Here is a 13,607-nt window from a genome sequence, read left to right on the forward strand (position 1 = left end):
GAGAGCCACATCTCTGATACGTGTTTACATCAGAATCAGAATTAGAATCAGAATGAGTTTTATTCTCCAAGTGTGTGCAAACATACAAGGAATTTGTTGTGTTTTTTTTAGGAGCTCTTGGTACAAACATACATACATATATGGCACTGAGAACAAAAGAACATTTAAAAATTAAGGGAAAAAATAAAGAAATAATAATAACCAAATAAATAATAATAATGTGGTATGCATCTGGAACAGAAGATTTATGTACAGATTTCTGCATTATTTACTGTATATACTGTATAAATAAAAATATACATATGTATTTACATAATACTTGAGACAGAGGCAATAATGAGTTATTAAGATGTGTAAGTAACTAGTTGTTCAGTAGAACGGTATTGCAATTGTAAATTGTAAATCAGTTATTGTAAATGCGGTTGCCACTACTTAAATTTTTCGGGAGTTAATTAGAATGTGCTTTCTGTAAATTACTGAACTGTATGTGTACAGAACAGGTTTAAGCTCTAATACTGACAATTGCATTTAGCTGCAGTGTGTACAGTAAGTGGCCAATGGACAACAATATAAATTTTCAACAACATATCTACTGTTTTATAATTCAAAACCATTAATTTTTTTCAAAAACATTTCACTTGGAAAAAAGGTGCTTGATAAAGGTCTGTCTTTAAAATGATTGCTGGTTTGATGTTTAGTTGTATAATGTAGGAGTGTCACTAGACCCTACCTGAATGTTTTTCCCCCATAGCAATCTTATTTTGCAGCTATTCTTATTGCATCTTTTTGTTCCTTCTTTTTTATGTGTGCACTGCAGCACAATGTCACAATGTGCCACGCAATTGCATTAACATGGCATTATTCTATTTTTTGATGCATTAGGACAGATAAATTGCTTTTTTGTTGAATGTTACACATGAAGTACTTTTTCCCCTAAAAGTGGGCTGTTACCATATACTACTGAATGTGCTGAACAACATTAGTGAATGCCTATTCTGTTCACAGTACTTTTTTTAGCAACTTTATGACAACTTTTGTTTTGTAAAGCATGCGGTTGCTTCAAAATATGTGTTTGAGGCAAGACTGTGTGTAACTTCCTGTTGTAGAACAAAACATGATAGTCTCAAAGTCATGGTAACCACAGACCTTATTTTAGTTATAAATCAAGAACGACTATGCTAAAATCCCAAAAGGGATTCCCAAATTCCTGAGGGAACACATGTCTTGAAAATGCTAATTCTCTTCCAGGTTTTAGGGCTATAAACTGAACCGCTCTGTATAGCCTAAATATTTCGTTCAAAATGTAGTGCATTCAGATTCAGTCTTAAAAGGATAGATCTCCCAAAAAATCAACCAACCAACCAACCAACCAACCAACCAACCACCCAACCCAACCCCACCAACAAACCAACCAACCAACCAATCAGTCAAACAAAATAAAATAAAATGAAATTCATCATTTACACACCCTCATGTTGTTCCACACCTGTTTTATATTATTTATTCTGTGGAGCACAAATGGAGTAATTTTGAGAAGTTTTTCAGTACTTTTTGTCTATAATGGAAGTCAATGGTAACCAAAACTGTTCAGTTACCAACATTCTTCAAATATTTTGTTTGTATTCAGCAGATGAAAGAAAGTCATACAGTTTTGGAACGATATGAGTGAGTAAATGATGATGTGAGATCCTTTAATGCATTCAGTTCTTCTTAAATATGTGTAGCAGTGTTTTAGAAATCACACAGAAGAACTGTTTTAATTAGGTAAATTCATTAAATATATGAAACAAGACAGTGACCACATTAACCGCTTCCAATTTATGTGAAAAGAGATGATAAAAATGTAAAAAGACACTTAATGAGTGTAACTGAAAAGCAGTTCTATAATTAAAATGAGTTGTATAATTGTATTTTTTTTACTTTATTTTAATGTAAAATGTTTTTGTTCAGAACTTTCCTGTTAAGGCCTCTGATGTTCCTTTTTTTTTACACCAATATTAGTTATTAAAGCAAAATACTTTTAATTTATGCTTTATTAACTCCAGAAGACCATATGTTATGCTCAATAGTGAATAATTAGAGAATAATGATTAAAATAAATAAAAATGTCAAATGTACCAGCCTATTTTGAGCAAATATAACAGATTTTAAAAAGGTTCAGAGCTTAATTTACATGGAATAATTTAGCTGAGTCACAGTATATCTCTGTAGAAAATGTTGGCAGGTCTAGTCGCGCTCCTGATTCAAATCAATGGCATTCATACATTTTTAAGTGTCCCAATACTTTTTGAGGGCACAGTATTAAAGTACTGCCACATTTTTTAAATGTATCACAAGGGCAGTTGTTTGACATGTCATCCAGGGCTTCAAGAATGTAACACTGTATAGAAGAATATCAATCCAGCCTAGTCACACCACATTCATATGCACTGATCTGCCGAGACTCCATCTTGAAATCAATATCCACCACTAGCTGTTGGACTGAGAAATAATATATTAGCAATTGAAATTCATAGATCTTGTGCGTGAACTTTTTCCACTTTCCAGAGAACTCAAAATGTTGCCCAATACTGCCTGATTGGGAATAGATGCAGTGATTGACAGCTCATGACAATGTTTAGAACAGCAGCAGAATCACCTTCTACTTCACCTTTGCTGGACAGAGAGAATCAAATATCACATACTGAGAGTGAAAGTCAAGAATTCATTAAAGAACTTGGACAATAACAAATCCAAAACAATAAAAAATTATCATTATTTTTGCTTCTCTTAGATGATCTCATGTGTATAAAGCTAAGAAATAATCTGAGTTTATAGATTTGTGTCACACACATGTTGCTCTGCCTCATCGTGGCTATAATCAAAACATGCCATGTAATACGTGTTTAAAATTATCTGTTTCACATCCTATTTATACAGTATGTACTGCATGAATATTCAGTAAGCTACTGTTTCGCTCCATTGTGTTCACTCCAGATGTGCATTGCTTTGTTCAGCATATATAAAACCATCTGTTCTTTTTGTTCTTGCTCTTTTTGTTCATGGCTCTCGTGTGTATTTCATTTGTATCTTGTGATTTGTTCCCTTGTTCACTGAATATCTGCCTGTGTGTTTTGATTATGGTATTGGATTACCTTCATTACTCTGATGGATTCTGATTCCAGCATTATGAACATGGACTAAAACACTGTACTTGGATCCTTCAGACTGATTACATCTTGTATTGTTTCTCGGGCATTGAAAAACGGGCCAGTGAGCGAGAGCAGCCAGAGAAAACCTGAATAATTATGAGCCCCAGAGAAATGCTTGACCTTTGATTCTTGACACACCAAATATTCAGGGTATAATTAGGAGATAAAAAATTTCAGTGCAGCAACCATGTCATCTTAATCCCAAATGGCCATCATAAATTATTCTCTCTTAATGATTAAAAAATATTAAAAACACATTTTTTTCATCATCTGATTATGATGCAAATACTATTTCAAATGACACAAAATAAAGACTCCATATTCATCCTTATTTGCAAATGTCAGACATCTTTATTATTTTACATATTTGAGCGTAGAGTTCAACTATTTTTAACTGGATAAATATTTACTCCTGAAGGTAAAACACTCCAGCTGTATTAATGTAAAGGTATTTGTTTGCGTACCGGCTATAAGACAAAAGGCTTTATATCCACAGTGGAGAAGATCCATATTTACACATTCTCAGGCTGCAGGTTTAATATTTTACAGTCTTAAAGGAAAACAATCCACCACAATTGGGAAAATAATCTAGCATTGTGATTTATTGACCTGTCGGTCTAGTGCACATCATTTAAAACATAATTCTGTATTATGAATTATATTTTCCAACAAGAAGTTTTAGAAGAAATGTTAATGATAAATGCAAAGTTTTGATACCCTGATACATAATTAAGGTGGATGCCACATCCAATTACATCACTGGCTCCAAGTTATGAAAGAAAACCAATATGAGCTCAGTTGGCATTTCCAAATGACTGCAACTATTTTGGAAATGTTTTGTTAGAGCTGCTTTACAGCAGAATTCGGATTGCCTCATATTTGATGAAGTTTGCGTCACTGATTCTGTTTCTTTCCTGTTTAGTATTGTATAAAGCTCTATATAAACGTAGGTGACTTGGATTAAAGAGAAAATATTAATACAACTGTTTAACTCTATTGTCTGCTATTGTCTTCCCAAAAGGAAAGACATATTGTAAAGGAGCCGTCACATTAACAAAATTTTGCAGACAGAAAAGGTCTGTTAGATATGTTACAAATGATTTACAAATGTATTGTGCTACTATTTGATTAAAGAGGCCCATGATGCACATGAGAGACTACTAACACAGTTGATTCTTATAAAGTATAATGTTAGCATGTTGCTAAGCTCACAGGTCATATGACGTGGCCGTGTTTTTCAATGATATGTGTCAGTACTGAATTAATATACTTTGTATTTATAAGCTATACTTTGCAATTGACATTTCCTATTTGAAATGGAAATTTTAGTCAGTTCGTTCTAGGATTACCTGAATGATACATGCAGTCCTGCATTCTATTTGGAACAGCATTGGGATTCGTATTGGGGGTGAGCTTATAAATGTTGCAGATCACTAGGTTTTGGAACAGAGCAAATGTCTTTGTTTCCATTTTTATTTGAGAAGGCCACCATTGGATGAGAGAACTGGAATAGATGGTCCACAGGAGACTGTGTTCTGAAAAAGAAAGAAAAACAATAAATGGATGACAAATTTCAGCAAGTCACCTTCACATAATCTGAAATAACAGTGAAGCTCTAATATAATAATATGAGAGCTATAACAGCAGAGCACAGAAGTAATATATTTGCTATGTTAACAAGATATACGCAGTGGACTTTTGAAATGTTTTTTAGTCTAATATAAATTCATGTTGCAGTTCTACTTTGATCATGTTTACACACACACACACACACACACACACACACATACACATTTTATTATTTTATTTGGATCCACAAGACAAGCAACAAAAACGGAATCCAAATACCTTGGGAAGTCAGTTTGCAAGATGACAGGTACACATGGCTAACATACATTCACAAGTCCTTATATTTATAACATTCAACACTCAAGGATAGACAAAACATCTTCGTTTTCATATTTGCATACTCCCTATAGTGGCTGAAACTGAACAAAATTTGCTTTCACACAGACACACACACACACACACACACACACACACACACACTTTAGGCACATGGAACACTATTTTATCTTACACTTGGGACACAAATATACAATTTATTTATACTTATTCAAAGTTCTCCAGCTATTTTTTGTATATTAGTATACCTTGCAGACCAATGGCTCACTCACAATTACATTTGTTTTTCTAAAGTATAAAGGTAAACAGATAAATTAATTTGAAGTTCAATTTGATTGGGATTAAAGTTTTTTTTTTTTTTTTACCTTGTAATTACTATTTGTACCAGTTTGTCAGATTCAGGCCAATTTGTCTCATCCAACATTATTTACTTACTTATTTATTGACTTTATTATTATTAGATTTTTTTTTGAGGAGCCACTGCCTGTCTTTTCTCTTCAGGCCAATGCCTTCTGTTTACAATTCAAAAGCTTGAATTGTCAGCTTTATTTTCAGTTTTATTTATTTATTTGTTTGTTTGTTTGATGTTTTTGAAAGAAGTACTTTATGTTGACCGAGACTGCATTTATTTGATCAAAAATATAATGAAATGTGACAATTTAAAATAACTGTTTTCTATTTGAATATATTTTCATACATAATTTATTTCTGTGATGTAAAGCTGAATTTTCAGCATCATTACTCCAGTCTTCAGTGTCGCATGATCCTTCAGAAATCATTCTAATCTGCTGATTTGCTGATCAAGAAACATTTCTTATAGTGCTGTCAAATGATTAATCGCAATTATCAATCATTAATATTAATAATCGCATTCAAAATAAAAGTTTTTGTTTACATAACATATGTGTGTGTACTGTGTATATTTATTATGTATATATAAATACACAAACATGCATGTATACATTTAAGAAAAATATGTTATGTTTACATATTAAATATATTTATAAATAATATACATTTTGTGAATATACATATATGCATGTAAATACATGTAAATATTTTCTAAACATGCATGTGTGTGTATTTATATATACATAATAAATATACACAGTACACACACATATATTATGTAAACAAAAAACTATCATTTTGGATGCGATTAATCGCGATTAATCGTTTGACAGCACTAATTTCTTATCATCATCAATGTGGAAACTGTGATACATTTTATACTAGATTATTTGTATTATGTGATACAAGATTTTTTGATGAATGAAACAGAATTCAAAATAAATCTTTTGTAACATTTTAAATGTTTTTTACTGTCACTTTTTATCAATTTAATGTGTCCTTTTTTTCAACAAAACAAACAAAACAAATCCAAAACTTTTGAATGGTAGTGTAAACGTATAAAAATGCATCATTCTGGGTACTTACAGACACACATTCGAATGCACATGCCACACATGGCAATCACGTTGGCGATGCTAAGAGCTCGACCGCACTCTGGACTCATCAGACAGTTCTTGGTGCTAATGCAGCACCTGCAGCAGCAGCCCTGCCTGTTATCAGCAGAGCGGCTCTGACTAGTATTGCTCGTGTGCTGCTGGGTAATAACTTCTTCATAAGACGGTGGTGGTTTCTTGTAATCCTCCTCCATGGCTAGTCTCCTGGATCAGGCCTGAGGGAGGATGAGACAGTTATGCAGTGACTCACGGATGCAGAGAATCAATCGATTGTAATTATGTTCCAATATCTGACAACAGCCTTTCATTGTCATTAACTGATATGGAAATAAATCAATGCTCTATGGATCACGTAAGCTTTATCTGAACTCTGTTGACATGAAGAATGCACGTGTTGGAATGTCGTTTTGAACCTTCAATGACAAGTAGCTAATAAAGAGACATTTTTTTTGTTTTGTTTTTTACATTTGGCAAACGGTGATGACTTAAACAGGTGCAACGAGTGACGTAGTTGTGAGATGAATGAGTCTGTACTAAGCTCAACCCTTCTATAGCTGAGTTCAAGGGCGAAATGGCAGCAAAATCATTCAAAACAAGCACTGAGTTCCTCCTAGTCATCTATTCCTCTTTCACAGACTCACATCTTAAAGCTCCTAAAGAAGTAGAACAGAGGAGGCTTTTATTACACCAAACTTTTCACACCAAAAATTCAGTTCCAATCAAATAATTTACCCAAAGACAAGGCTGCAGGCGTTGGATATGTTTCAGATTACCCAAATTACCAGAGAACTGCCATTTCAATTCAGTGTACCTTTGTCAAGTGCCTTCAGATGTGTAGAGTCTTCTTTTTTCTTTTTTCTTCTTCAGTCCCACTTCTGTTTTTTTTTTCATGAAACTGAGAAGAAATTAAAATCCTCAATCACTGCACTGCCACAAAAAGGAGAAAAGAGCACAGAAATGACATTCTCTGCTTCTCAGACGATCTCGTTTACCCCTTTTGTATCTCCTGTCCTCTTTTCACCTTTTAAAAGTCACCGTAAAAAGCCAATTTCAATAAGTTCAGTCAGATGTACCCAAGTTGTCTTTCTCGTGATGTTGACAGGGCTGATCTGATGTATGCCTGGGTGGACTCCCAAATATAAATACTGTACCTCTGTGACGGTGAGTTTCAGGGCGTGCAAATCAAGTTTTTCCTGTCTGTCCTCTTGAGAGTCAGTCATTCTGGAGCATACCACGTCAAGCAAAGCCTTTTTTATTTTGCGTGATTGAACAAGTGTTGTTACTTTTGAATAGATCCTCTAGATACATTTAACAGATGACACTTGTATAGTTCACAGAATCAGTTGTATTTGGTGCTTCAATATGTACAGTAGTGTGCAGTACAGTGCATACATAATATATCATGGGCTGAATTATAGAGGTAGCAAATGATCTACAAATACACTTTAAATGCACTTCATTCATGTTTTTCAGATTCTTGCTGTTCAGAGAATGGCCTCATGAAGTAAGAATCAGGTCTCCATCCATCCAACCCATCAGTTTCCATTACGTTCATCAGGTGATCTAAATCACCTGGCCTTCTTCCAAATGAGAACCTATAGGCCTAAAAATAAAATAAAACATAATAAAAACATGACTTTAAATCTCGGTAATTCTTTTATATATAGACATGTCAACTTAAAAAATCCTGGGTTATTTTTTTAACCCAAATGCTGGGTTGAGCCTTTTGGGTCATTTTTTCTGGGTTATTGTTTCAGTGTTTGGGTAGTTTTTGTGTTACCCAGCTCCTGGGTCAAATGTAACAACCCAGTGTTTGGGTTGTTTTGCAGCTCCTGAGTCAGACATTACCCAATGTTTGGGTAGTTTTTGTGTTACTCAGATCCTGGGTCAGACGTAACCCAGCGGTTGAGTTATTTATTTTGCGTCTTCTCTTCACGAGAGAGCAGTTCTAAGCGCCATCGAATTGATGCATTCTTCGGTAAAATACAGGTTTGTGTACATTTTATCTATAAAATCGTTACTGTGCTGTATATCGTTCAATTTTATGCAGAGCAACATACAGGCACGCGGTGTGACTCACCTTTAATGAGTGTCTGCGGTCTTTTCGCGTGATGGAAAAGCCTGGTGCTTTGCATAAAATAAACTATTTTATTCATAAACATACAGAATATAATACTTTGGATGTTAAAGCATGTCCTCAGAGCTGTTTATTGTTTGTTTATTGGCAGGTTATGGAGTCACAGCATGTTTCGGCTAGAATGAAACACACCCAAATTGGGTTGTTTTTAACCCAGTGTTTTGTAGAGTGTAGAGTATTAGTAGACTGTTAGTTTAGGGTTAGAAGAATAAGTTGACATGCACTTGCAAATTTACTTATAGAATGTCTAAAGTGGACTATCAAAATAATCGTTACCAAATTTACAATATATTCACTTTTAAAGATACTTTCAAATAATATACCAGTTAAAATTGTAATCAATTACTTTGCTTTTGCTTTAGTATGTTGGGAAACACATCAAAATAAGCGTACATCTTTAAAGTAAGACAAAACATTATTAAAACAATGATTTAAAAATGTGCTTTAAAGTCAAAAGGACACTTCATGAAATCATACTCTTTGAAATCATAAGTACACTCATGTGGCTTTTATTTAATTGATTTATGTTATCTGCAAGTACAGTTTTCATGTACAGTACAAGTGCACGTTCAATAAGCGCATTTCTTCTTCACACGGATGATAATGTAAATGCAAATAATGTAAAGTGTTACCAATAGCTTGGTTTCATGGAATATGTTATCAAATTCTAACATTGGAGCCACAGCAATGTACTAGTTAGTATGATCATGGTGGACCTAGCACATGTACACAACTCATTTGTTACTCCACCTACCTTCTCTTGGTTTCTGTGTAGATCTGGGCTGCTGGGTGGTCAGAACGGCAGTGCAGGAGTCGGCAATCCTGGTGCACGTGAAACACAGAGTGTAGCGGCAGTCGTCCGAGCAGATGAGACAGCAGCCGTCCAGACAGAACTGACAGCACAGGTTACAGCAGCGGTCCACACAGGGCTCGTCCTGGTGACAGTTGTCCCCACAGCTTTCCCTGCACTCAGGACAAGGGCCGGACAATCCACAGCAGCTTTGTCCCATGTCTGCTTGACTTAAACAGTCTCTGCTGATCACAGCAGCCCTCTGACCAAAGAGAATCCCAGATCCCAGACACATAATAAGTGCGTTTATGAGTGCGTCATTAGGGGACTGTGTGAAAACGCCAATTTGTCTGCTCATTTGAACTTTCCATGAGCTGAAGAAAGGGATGACAGGCTGTTTGTTAACAGTGAGCTTATAAGCCCCAGGGTGGCCCGGGCTGCTCCTCTTTCTGTGCTGAGTCAATTATTAGACAGTGTCCCGTGATTAGCAGCTCAACAGAGAAGAGTGTTGAGTCTGTCTCCCCTCAGGACGACTGTGGATTGGCTTGCAAAACAGTTGCTTGGGAACTCTGTTCTGTGTGCTTGCGTAAATGCATTAGCTAAATGTCCGAATTTTAACAAATGTAGCATAATAACCCACAAGAGACGTCACATTTGAACCAGTCTATATGGGCCACTTTATCTAATAACAAGCAAGCCTGCGATAATGAGGACTTGGGGGACATTTATTCATCTTAGGCACAGAACAATGTCAGCAAAATGTATGGGGCACGGGACATTTTCTAGTCCCGACTGCACATTTTATGTCTATGTAAACTATGTTGACTCGTTGTTGTTTTAAGTTGGGGTTAATGACTTTTTTTGGTGTGTGAAATGATAACAATGAAACCTCGAATACTACAATTTTCTGTATTTGCCAAGGTTTAGAATGATCAGCTTTCTTAATACATTCATTAGGATTCTAAATTACTTAATCATTAAATTAATACACAATCATTACAGACTTTTTTTGCATTTCTTTAATATATTGAATATTTAGCTGCCACATTTTAAACAGAGCCATAGAGAATATTTTTTACACTGAAAAGCAAGTAACTACCACATATAAAAGATGGTAAACAAATAATTTATCAAAGGATGAGAGGCGACTTATGTTGCATTCATTCTCATGTCAGCCCCACATTAGTAGATTCTGTTTTTTTTCTTCAAAGACAAAAATGTATTTTGACACAATATAACTGTGGAACATCAAGATCAGAACTACCATTGTGAAAAAGAAGAACACTTTTAGCATACTTTTAAAAAGAGTATGGAAATAATATACTTCAAAAGAATATACTTAAAAAATGTGAACTGAATGTCATGTTTTCAGACAATTAAATGAAAATGTATTATAGTTTAAGTTTATATTAAATGCAACTAATTGAACTTAAGAGTATGTTTTTGACGTACTTTAAAAGTAATTTTACAATTACTTCTGTTGTATTTGAAATATGATTAAAGTGAACTGCTGAATAAATTTATGATAATTTATATTGAAACATGCCGGCCCAAGGCATAAGCGAACTAAGCGGCTGCTTAGGGCCCCCCTGACCACCAGGGGGCCCCCAAGAGTACATGAAATGACAGCTTGATTTTGTTTATTTTTTAATTTATATATATATATATATATTCTTTTTTCCTCTTTTTTTTCTTTGTCCTTTGATTAATAGACATCACAGCAGCTGGTTATTAGGTTGCTTTGGCTGCTATTTCTTTAAGAGCTGCCGCTGCTGAACGTGACGCGGACTGACACGCATCATATTTTCTCATATACAATATTCTCATATTCATATTTTTTCATATACCACTCTTTTTACCTTTTCTGACCCACTTCAGGTCTTAAAGTCTCTATTAATGAGCTGACGAGGTGTGTTAGATGGGTGAGACAGTGCTGGGCTGCTCCAGTAAAGTTTTGAAAACCATTTCAGAGACATGTTTTTAAATGTGACTCATATAAAATATATTACATGCATGCACAGTTTTAAGGCAGCTTTAATGATTACAGTGTTATTAAACTTTAGACATTCAAATGTTTGTAAGCAACTGAAAAAAGCACAAATGTCAGGGCATGTCAAAACTTTTCCAGGGCCCCAAAACACCCTCAGACCCCAGAGGGTTAAACTGGAAGTAGCTGGTTTTAGCTGGTTGTTCCAGCTGGTCTCTCAGCCTGACCAGCTAAATAAGTGGCCAAAACCCCTCTAAAACAAGCCTGCTGACCAGCTAAAACCAGCTAACCAGCTTAAGCGGTAATTTTTTTTAGCAGGGTTGGCGCTTTCCATGGAAATCAGTGTATTTAACAAACTATAAATGTCTTTTTTGCTAGTACTTAATTGAAATGTTTATTTAAATGTCTGAAACCTAAAATAAAGTTTATGTGGTTGAAAACACTGAACAGTTCTGATATAAAGCACTGAGCGCTTCTGTCTCTGGCTCAGTGCCAGCCAAAGTGTGGTGCATCAGAGGGTTAAAATTGATTATAATATAATATTTTACTTAGCTAGTTTTAGATTAAAGTTTGTGTCATCTGTGTAACACTTTCCTGGGTATATATTTTTTAATAATGTTTAAACTTCTGTTTCATAAACTTGGTATTTACCTTAGGTTATAGGGACTTTGCTATTATATTTTAATATCATTATGCCTCAGTTAGCTAGTTATAGATTAAGAGTTGTTGTTTTAGATGTAGCCTACATATGACTTCCTTCTGTGTTTGATAATTTATGTTGTTAAATTAACATTTTGTTCCATAAATGCATTGTCTGCTGGTTTATTTAGCTACTTTTCAGTACATCACATTAATTATGCCACTTAGCACTGTATGGCTTTGAATGTTAAAGTGCAAATTAACACATGACCACTCTTGTGGGTTTGCTACTGTTACAATTAAAAATCATAGAAGGGTAAAAACATGCCAGGCAGACATTGGTATGATGTATGTAACCCCACAACAAATAAAATCGATAATGGGTGTGCTAGATTTATAGTGTGCGAATAATCAAGCATTGACAATAATCAGGCATCTTGGCAGCACCCCCCAATAAGTTAGTCAACATAAAAATTGGTCTACTTCTTTAAAACAAGACAAGATTATTAAAACACGATTTAAAATGGTTAAAATTATTTAAAACGTTTAAAGTAAAACTTTTAATTTAACATTTTCAACATGTATTTTTTAAATGTGTACTTAAGTGTGTTAAACAGTCATGAAAGTGTACTCTCTTTAAAAGTGGCCTTTTACTTCAGTAATATTATTTGCAAAAACAGTTTTTTTTTTAAATACAGAGTTCTGGCATGAAACTCTAGATGGCGCAGTCTGATAGGTCTGGCTCAATCTGACCTGGCGACATCATTGTCACATGGCAGCTGATTGGTTCTCTCCTGTATCGGTAGCCAATGAGCTTACTGCTCAATATTCTATTTGAATCTGGCTTTTGTTTGCTGTAGCAGTTTGCAGCGCACTTCAGAAACCCTCCACCTTCCCCAGCTCCACCTGTATAGATCTGCTACGGGGTGATTCATGTATGCTATATGGGGGTTATTCATTCGTGTTATATGTGCAGCAGCAGTATTTCTTACATGCTCACAGCAGCATGTTGTGGATGTATTGGCAGTAGCAAGTCTCGGTACTTGCTCTGCTGCAGCAGCAGCGTAGCAGATCTATTCCGCCAAGACCAAATACATTGACATTGTCATGTACATTACCATGCCAATCCCTCCGAGAGTTGTCATGACACAAATCCCTATTTAAACTGCCAAGTTTCGTCCAGTGAGGACATACACCATAACCAATAGCATTTTGGCATCAGTGACCCCAAGATCAAGACTCCAGCTCAGGTGATAAGAGTTTGAGTGGAGTGCTGACATAGTCACATTTTGAGTGGTCTCCTTTGTTTAGCTTCTTTGATATTTGTAACTGCAGTGATACTTTGAATCAATGATGGCGAGATAAACAAAATTTAGAGAATTTGGAAATGTCACGACGCTCATTTAAAAGCCTTTTAATCTTTAAAATTGTGTGGAAAATTATATATTCATCATGAAAAGCTAGAGGTGACGGTTCCCACACACCTCAGTCT

The 13,607-nt window shown here is 35.0% G+C and overlaps 1 long non-coding RNA gene across 1 annotated transcript; it reads right to left on the reverse strand.

Moving 5' to 3' along the window:
* Positions 1-3,519: 3,519 nt before the first annotated feature.
* On the reverse strand, positions 3,520-7,681 carry LOC107670457 (uncharacterized). Its single transcript, XR_001632093.1, has 4 exons — positions 7,555-7,681; positions 7,374-7,457; positions 6,534-6,777; positions 3,520-4,726 (listed from the first exon to the last, which is right to left on the reverse strand). It is a non-coding gene; the product is annotated as an uncharacterized LOC107670457 (long non-coding RNA).
* Positions 7,682-13,607: the final 5,926 nt, after the last annotated feature.

The sequence above is a fragment of the Sinocyclocheilus anshuiensis genome, unplaced genomic scaffold (genome assembly GCF_001515605.1).
Source record: "Sinocyclocheilus anshuiensis isolate Anshui unplaced genomic scaffold, SAMN03320099.WGS_v1.1 scaffold476, whole genome shotgun sequence".
NCBI lineage: Eukaryota > Metazoa > Chordata > Actinopteri > Cypriniformes > Cyprinidae > Sinocyclocheilus > Sinocyclocheilus anshuiensis.